At 43.5% G+C, this 6,128-nt stretch overlaps 1 non-coding gene across 1 annotated transcript; it reads left to right on the plus strand.

Moving 5' to 3' along the window:
- The first annotated feature begins 5,488 nt into the window (after positions 1 to 5,488).
- LOC123254135 lies at positions 5,489 to 5,616 on the plus strand. Its single transcript, XR_006506655.1, has one exon. It is a non-coding gene; the product is annotated as a U6atac minor spliceosomal RNA (small nuclear RNA).
- The last annotated feature ends 512 nt before the right edge of the window (positions 5,617 to 6,128 follow it).

A 6,128-nucleotide genomic window follows, 5' to 3' on the forward strand; every position in this document is an offset into this window, starting at 1 on the left:
CTTGGACAGTACTAGTGCTGTTGAGGAGGGAGGCTGGGGGTGGGGGCCAGAAAATGAAACCTAGAGAGATGCGTAGACACTAGTAACAGGTTTGGGAGCAGAGGGAGGGGGGAGCCCCTCCCGTAGGCGATCCTGGAGCTAGAGCAGGCTTTTCAAATCATTTGTTACAGTTGCACAGATTCAGACAAGCTGTGACTCATTTCGAGCAGGCTGTAGTCCTGTGGTTCCGAAAGCAGTGTGCTTTCTGGCAATCATCACGTTTATCCCTGACACAGGTATAAACAGCCTGTTTCACATTTTGGTCCTATTGCACATATTCACTGCCATTCTCTGTGAATCCTCATAGGATTTCCAGCTTCTCCCCTGCCTGCTTGCTGTATTGGTTACCAATACCAAATTGAGCTAGGAATATATATTTGAACACAGTACCATCATTAAGCAGGACCAGAGCATGGTTTCCCCAACCCAGGTTTCTGTGGGTGCTGATTCATAAATTAGTTGGGGCATTCACATGCACTTCCTCTTCTCATGTTACACATACATCGCATTTGAGGTATCAGCCCAGAATATTCACCCCTTCTTTATAATCGTCCCCAGATTATAATACAAGAAATTTACCAACGTCACTAGCATAATCTAATGAACTTAAAATATTGCCATCAAGAGAGTTATAACATTAAACCAACTGGATGCATCGATTATCTTGATGGAAAAACATTTCATGGCATCTATTTCCCAGTTTCAGTATTCAGAAACCAATAGAGAGAAGCACTTTAGTCACAGCAACAAAAGAAGAATACTTGCAATTGCCATTCACAGATCAAATATACCATAAAGAGTGATCCCCAATTATTTGATCAAAAGCAATAGGAACAGGTTTCAATTTCCAAGATCTAAAGTTTTGCTCCTTGACTTCACAGATTCCTCCCCCCCCCCCCATATCTACAAGGATAGCAGTATCTTTAAAATTAGGCTAGAGGGGGCAGCTGGATGGCTCAGTGGATGGAGAGCCAGGCCTAGAGACAGGAGGTCCTGGGTTCCAGTCTGGCCTCAGACACTTCCCTGCTGGGTGACCCTGGGCAAGTCACTTCACCCCCATTGCCTAGCCCTTACCACTCTTCTGCTTTGGAGCCAATACACAGCATTGACTCCAAGACGGAAGGTGAGGGCTTAAAAAATAATCATAAAAATAAAAAGCATGGGAGGGGGCAGCTGGGTAGCTCAGTAGATGGAGAGCCAGGCCTAGAGACAGGAGGTCCTGGGTTCAAACCTGGCCTCAGACACTTCCCAGCTGGGTGACCCTGGGCAAGTCACTTGACCCGCATTGCCTACCCTGACCACTCTTCTGCCTTGGAGCCAATACACAGTATTGACTATGAGATAGAAGGTGAGGGTTTAAAAAAAAAAGAATTAGGCTAGAAAACTAGATATCATCTATCAACCTGGGTAAGAGTAAGTCTCTTTAGAGAGTCTCTTTTAACTAATAGTTTCCAAGAGAAAGATTTCCTAGCATAAAAATTCCTTCCCTCTCTTCCCACTTTTTCATTGCCCTTTTGACCCAGGGATTCTAGAAAAATTCTGTTTTCAGTTGGTAAGAGATGGCAACTGTTTTTCCTTTGGAAATAAGGCATCTTGAATTTGCAACTAAAGCATTTCTCCCAAAGGAGACTGTAATTATACAAGCCTGTCGACTCCTCTCCATCTTGCTATTCTTTTTTTTTTTTAAACCTTTGCCTTCTGTCTTAGAACCAATACTATGCTATCTAGCTCCTGTTTGCTGATGTCCTTTTGTGACAATGTTTGTAACCCTTTACTGTGTGTGTGTGTGTGTGTGTGTGTGTGTGTGTTTTCACTTCTGCAGATTCCCAATGCTGACAAAAATTAAAGACCCTAACCCTAACAATCGGGATGGCAGACAGTTATTGCTCGGATCCCCCTGACCTCTCAGACCTCTCCAAAACAGAAATTATGCACCAGAGATAAAGCAGCTTTAGCTGTTTCTATGGTTTAGGACACCCAGAATCCAAAAGAAGGTTTGAAAAACAAAACAATAAACAAAAAACGTTAGGAACGGATGCTCAGTGACCCCGAGTTCACTCAGTAGCCCTCCACCACCTCCCATGCTACTGGAAGGAAGGCCAAAACAGCAGGACCAAGGAAACATCACAGGTTTATGTAAAAACTATGCCTTCACTCTGTTCCCCATTTCCCCTTTCCAGTGCTGTAGAGACTATGGCTCCATGCTGTGGAAGTTTATTTGATTCTAAACAGCCATCTTAGCCATAGCCTTTTAGGAGCAAAAACATGCCAGGGTCTGTAACCTGGAAGCACCAGTGTGGCAGTGTTCTGAACTACCAGTGCCAGGGAAAGCAGGCTCTGAACTGCCAGAGAACTAATACAAAGAGGGACTGGAATAGGACATGGGGTGAAGGTGGGGGTTTGGGAGGGATGTTCAGTACTCCAACAAGCTTGAGGGAAAGAACACAATGTCAGCTGAGACCAGTTCAAACCACCCCAAAGTCATTTGGGGCAGAGACCTAGTTTGGTGAACTGGGAATATCCAGTGTGGGAGGAAACTCAGACAGTTTGAGATGCAGCCTGCAAGAAACCACAGAGAGGAATCAGGAAGTGAGCGATAAGGAAAACTGGAGTTGGAGGGGAGTAGACCAAAAGTATCAAATATTTCAAGAAAAAGAAATCTCAAAGACCTTGAAGTTGCAAATTCAAAATAAATCACAGATAAATCAACAGAAAAACAATATTATCGGAAGGAAAGCCTCCAGATCTAGTAAACAAAGTTACTGTTGTATTTGTGCCCTGGTCCCCCATTTTGTAAGGCGGTCATATAACTTCTGGCTCCACTGTTGGCTCTCCTAACTCTTCTACTTCCTCTCCAACAGCCTTCTCACCCTAGTGATGCCATTTCTGTGTTGTCTCCTTAGGTACCAAAGGCCCTCTCCTTGTATTGATAAGGTACCTACACAATGTCCACCTCACTCCTGGATGCACCTTGATTTTTTTTTTTAAGTTTTTTTTTTTTTTTAACCCTTGTACTTCGGTATATTTTCTCATAGGTGGAAGATTGGTAAGGGTGGGCAATGGGGGTCAAGTGACTTGCCCAGGGTCACACAGCTGGGAAGTGGCTGAGGCCGGGTTTGAACCTAGGGCACTCTTGATTTTTTGAACTTTTCTTCTCTCTAGCAGTCTTCATCCAACCAGCCTCCCACTTTCCAGTTCTCTTTTGTGTATTTTCTTTCTCCATTTGAAGGAGCTGCACTCCTCTGGAAGAACTTCTCCATGCCTCAGAATCTCTTCATCCTGGATGATCACTTCAGCCCTGGAACTCACACCTCAGAAGTACCCTAGTGTCCCTGCCTCTAAATGGAGGATGGAGAACTCCTCCCAGAACCTCCATTTAAGGAAGGCACTCAAGCCTCTCTTCCATTTTCCACTATGCTATATTGGCTAGATTTCTCCATCATGTTCTCACACCAACTACTTTCTTTTTACTCAAACACTGCCCCCTTCCCCCACTTTTCATCTTCCTTTTGTATATTGTCCTCTCCATTAGAATATAAACTCCTTAAGGGCAAGGACTGTCATTCTTTTCCTTTTATTTTTATCCTCATGTTTAGCACAGTTCATGGCACATGGTAGTATTTGATGTTATCCTTGGCACTTGAAGAGAACCAAAATGACATTACTAGTGATGTCTTTTGACTCTTGAATCAATTTGATTTGTGAGGCAGAGTTGCACAAAGTCATCAATCTCACTCTCTCTTCCAGAGTCATCCAAGTCCAGTGACCAGACAAAAATCAGGACATCTGGTGATGGCCCAGGATGCAGTGGATGATCTTTGATGTCCCATCAAGCTCTAAGTGCTCCATACCACCTGCTTCTACCACCTTCATGGCTGTTGGAACAAATTGTTCTCATCTGGCACTTTTGCCAAGGGAAGCCTTCACATGCCTGTGATGGACACCCCACTAACTCATCAATGGGTTTGATGCCTGTCAGTTACCCTCAGCCTGGTTTAGCTGGCTTGCCAAAATTAGTTACCAGGGTGTGGCTGCTGTGCATGTTACAGCTTCTTGGAGCCACAGGTGAGAGCTGGGTGGCAGGTGGACACCAAAAGAGGAAGGCAACCCTGGAAAGGGCTGGGCAAGCCCTCACTCCAGAGGTGCTAGTCCTCCCTCTGCACCCTATATACCCCTCAGGGCACATAGTGATCTCTTAACTTCAAAATGACTCAAATACTTCTTGACTTGAAGGAGACGGTAGGGATAAGGTGGGGTTGCTTTTATTTTGTTCCCAAAGCTTAACACAAGGCTTGGAACATGGTTCTCAGCATAAGTAATATACCATACACATGATGAAGTATAGTATAGTAGTATACTCTGTGCTGTAAAAAATGACTAATATCTTAGCTGTGTGATCCTGGGCAAGTCACTTAACTCCAGCCTAGCCCTTATCACTCTTCTTATGCCTTGGAACCAAACACACAGTATTGATTCCAAGATAGTAGGTAAGGGTTTTTTAAATGACTAATATGATTAATATTATATAGATTATATAGAGAAACATGGGGAAAAAGACATCTTTCCCTCAATTAAAGTTGGCAGAGCAGGGACACAATGAATAACTGTAATGCAAATAATGACAACGACAAAACAAGTGAAAAGGAATGCTGCAAAATTGCATTTGGCCTCGGGCTTGAGGATTAGAGCAAAGGCCTGGGTGTGAGGATTGACAGAAAAAAGTATGAGCTTTATTACTTGTGCCATGCAGCAAGCAGGAAAAACCAAAAATACACATTATATGGAAACAGACAGAGATTTGGCCATGCAGGCCCAGTCACTCACCTGAGGAAGGTGTGCACTATGGCAAAGATCTTGGTGGGAACATATGCTCAAAGTGAGGTCTAAGCAGAGAAATTCTATACCTCAAAGATGGGCTTTGTTGAGAATGGGAAATCAGTACCAGATATGGGAAGAGAATTTCTCAGGTCACTTACCAGACTTGGGAGGAGGAGTTTGTCAGATATCTCAGAAATGGGATGCATAGTTGCTTCAGTCACCCAAGAGTATCATCCAATCAAAAGTGACAACCATTTACATAATTGACATAGGATTAGAATGAATCAGGACAGTGGAAAAGTATGGGCTACCTGCCTTTGCTTAGAGATTTGCCAGAGGAACTTTGTGACATTACACACAGGAACACAATAATAAAAACCTCTAGTTGACTTTGAGCCCAGCCAACAGGTTCTTAACCTGGGAAGAAGACATGGATGAGGGAAAATCTGAAGTCTCAGATTGTCAGTTTCTTTGGCCTGGGAGAATATCCCTTAATCCACACACCCCATCTTGAATGGCCAACAGGAAATTTGAGCTACATGGCCTTAGTACCAAGAGTGCAATGGTCTTCAGCCAGCATTTTTAGATTCTTCTCCATGTCCCAGATTTGTTCTTTAAGAAGCTATGCCGGGAGTTGTATGAAAGGAGAGAAGGTTAGCACTCCCCTTGATAAGGATGGAAGAGGTCCTAGTGGCCTTTACGACACACATAAAGTTAAGGCATTGCCACCTACTCTGTGGCATCTAACCATGTTTTATCTCTAATAATTAGAGAAATGCAAATCAAAACAACTCTGAGATAATACTTCACACCTAGCAGATTGGCTAAAATGATAGAAGGGGAGAGTAATGAATGTTGGAGGGGATGTGGCAAAATTGGGACATTAATGCATTGCTGGTGGAGTTGTGAACTGATCCAACCATTCTGGAAGGCAATTTGGAACTATGCTCAAAGGGCTATAAAAGAATGCCTGCCCTTTGATCCGGCCATACCACTGTTTGGTTTGTACCCCAAAGAGATCATAGATAAACAGACTTGTACGAAAATATTTATAGCCGCACTTTTTGTGGTGGCAAAAAACTGGAAAATGAGGGGATGTTCTTCAATTGGGGAAAGGCTGAACAAATTGTGGTATCTGCTGGTGATGGAATACTATTGCACTCAAAGGAATAATAAACTGGAGGAATTCCATGTGAACTGGAAAGACCTCCAGGAATTGATGCAGAGCGAAAGGAGCAGAGCCAGAAGAACATTGTACACAGAGACTGATA

Source organism: Gracilinanus agilis, unplaced genomic scaffold (assembly GCF_016433145.1).
Source record: "Gracilinanus agilis isolate LMUSP501 unplaced genomic scaffold, AgileGrace unplaced_scaffold15575, whole genome shotgun sequence".
NCBI lineage: Eukaryota > Metazoa > Chordata > Mammalia > Didelphimorphia > Didelphidae > Gracilinanus > Gracilinanus agilis.